The 2,500-nt window shown below is 29.4% G+C and overlaps 2 non-coding genes across 2 annotated transcripts in view; both read right to left on the bottom strand.

The window, feature by feature from the left end:
• LOC128871228 (large subunit ribosomal RNA) overlaps positions 1–1,642 on the bottom strand; it is a 3,991-nt gene extending 2,349 nt beyond the window's left edge. Inside the window, exon 1 of the ribosomal RNA XR_008455819.1 lies at positions 1–1,642. This exon is cut by the window's left edge and continues 2,349 nt beyond it. This is a non-coding gene — a ribosomal RNA (large subunit ribosomal RNA).
• A 437-nt stretch (positions 1,643–2,079) lies between these two features.
• LOC128871226 (5.8S ribosomal RNA) lies at positions 2,080–2,260 on the bottom strand. The gene has a single exon (XR_008455817.1). It is a non-coding gene; the product is annotated as a 5.8S ribosomal RNA (ribosomal RNA).
• Positions 2,261–2,500: the final 240 nt, after the last annotated feature.

Below are 2,500 nucleotides of genomic sequence, written 5' to 3'. Positions count from 1 at the left end.
ACACTATTGTACCCTCCTACTCACTAAAGTTTCAAAATTTATAAATCAATCGAAATTGTTTTATAAATCATCTACTTTAGCGGTAATGTATAGGTATACAACTTAAGCGCCATCCATTTTAAGGGCTAGTTGCTTCGGCAGGTGAGTTGTTACACACTCCTTAGCGGATTACGACTTCCATGTCCACCGTCCTGCTGTTTTAAGCAACCAACGCCTTTCATGGTATCTGCATGAGTTGTTAATTTAGGCACCGTAACATTACGTTTGGTTCATCCCACAGCGCCAGTTCTGCTTACCAAAAGTGGCCCACTGGGCACATTATATCATAACCTCAACCTTCATATCAAGAAAGGTGAGGTTCTTACCCATTTAAAGTTTGAGAATAGGTTAAAATCGTTTCGACCCTAAGGCCTCTAATCATTCGCTTTACCAGATAAGATTATTTTATATAATTTTTAAATGCACCAGCTATCCTGAGGGAAACTTCGGAGGGAACCAGCTACTAGATGGTTCGATTGGTCTTTCGCCCCTATACTCAATTCTGACAATCGATTTGCACGTCAGAACTGTTTCGGTCTTCCATCAGGGTTTCCCCTGACTTCAACCTGATCAAGTATAGTTCACCATCTTTCGGGTCACAGCATATATGCTCAAGGTACGCTCCAGTTAGAGGTATAAATAATAATAAATTATCATTATACATAACTATATGGAACGCCCCGGGATTGAATTAATTGACTATTTAAGAAAATAGACTAAAAATTAATCCCATTATATTTTAAGTTAAGTTAATTATGCCATTAAGTTTAATATAACTCAATGACTTGCACATATGTTAGACTCCTTGGTCCGTGTTTCAAGACGGGTCCCGAAGGTATCCTGAATCTTTCGCATTGTTAATCATATAAATGCATACAAATAAATATTAATATCATAGATATTAAATTTTTTGTAAAATTCAAAAATGAATTTTAGCATTATATATAATAAAATCTATCAACACTTTATCAAATCATTAGTATTTATTCTATGTTAATATGCTTAAAAAGCAAATTAATTTAAATAAACTTAATATCACCAATGATCTTTTGATAAATACTTTTATTATGTTAATAGATTACAATGTCCTTATATGAAAAAAATGCACATTATTTTTAATTATTTAATGATGAATTTTTCATAATGGATATTCAGGTTCATCGGGCTTAACCTCTAAGCAGTTTCACGTACTATTTAACTCTCTATTCAGAGTTCTTTTCAACTTTCCCTCACGGTACTTGTTTACTATCGGTCTCATGGTTATATTTAGTTTTAGATGGAGTTTACCACCCACTTAGTGCTGCACTATCAAGCAACACGACTCTTTGGAAATATCTTTCTAGTAATCATTAACGTTATACGGGCCTGGCACCCTCTATGGGTAAATGGCCTCATTTAAGAAGGACTTAAATCGTTAATTTCTCATACTAGATATTAAGATATTCCATACACTGCATCTCACATTTGACATATAGACAAAGTGACTTAGTGCTGAACTATTTTCTTTTCGCTCGCCGCTACTAAGAAAATCCTTGTTAGTTTCTTTTCCTCCCCTCATTAATATGCTTAAATTCAGGGGGTAATCCCATATGAGTTGAGGTTGTTTTAAAATATTTTTTATCTTCTCACAATTTAATAAATAATTATATCATCTTTTCATCTCTATTTTTCTTTTTTCCTTTTATATAAATATATATTATAAATAATAATTATGTAAAATGAGGCAATTCTAGAATAAAAAAAATTAATTTTATGCTAGACATTCCTCCTTTAATTACATATATAAATTAATATTTTATATATATATAAATAATATGAAAATTTTTTAAAGAGAATACTTAGATTCAAAATTTTTTTTATTTCATTTTATTTGAGAGGATTTTTTTTTTTTAAGAATATATTAATAAATAAAAAATTCATTATATATCTTATTTTTTTTGCTATTAATATTATGAATTATTTAAAATCCAATAATATACACATTTGCTTAAATTCAATTATTTTTATAAAAGAATAAGCAACTTATTTAGCATAGTCTTACAACCCTCAACCATATGTAGTCCAAGCAGTACTTTAAAATTTAATTTAATGTACATAACAGCATGGACTGCGATATGCGTTCAAAATGTCGATGTTCATGTGTCCTGCAGTTCACACGATGACGCACAGTTTGCTGCGTTCTTCATCGACCCATGAGCCAAGTGATCCACCGCTTAGAGTATTTTTTTTATTTATTTTTATTTATAACAAATGTCAATTTTTTTTTGCATATATTAATTGAAAGAGTAAAATTAAATAATAATAATAATAAAATATAAATTGATTTTCTTTCAATAATATATATCAAATATATTTAACTCTAAACATTTTTATTAAGTTGCGAATGTCTTAGTTCAACAATAATACAGTGGTGGTATTTATTATGTTTGATTATTTTGTATTTTTTTAATCATTTTATTTA

The sequence above is a fragment of the Anastrepha ludens genome, unplaced genomic scaffold (assembly GCF_028408465.1).
Source record: "Anastrepha ludens isolate Willacy unplaced genomic scaffold, idAnaLude1.1 ptg000091l, whole genome shotgun sequence".
In the NCBI taxonomy this organism is placed as follows: domain Eukaryota; kingdom Metazoa; phylum Arthropoda; class Insecta; order Diptera; family Tephritidae; genus Anastrepha; species Anastrepha ludens.
The sequence above is the reverse complement of the archived record's forward strand: the minus strand, read 5'-3'. Positions and strand labels throughout refer to the sequence as shown.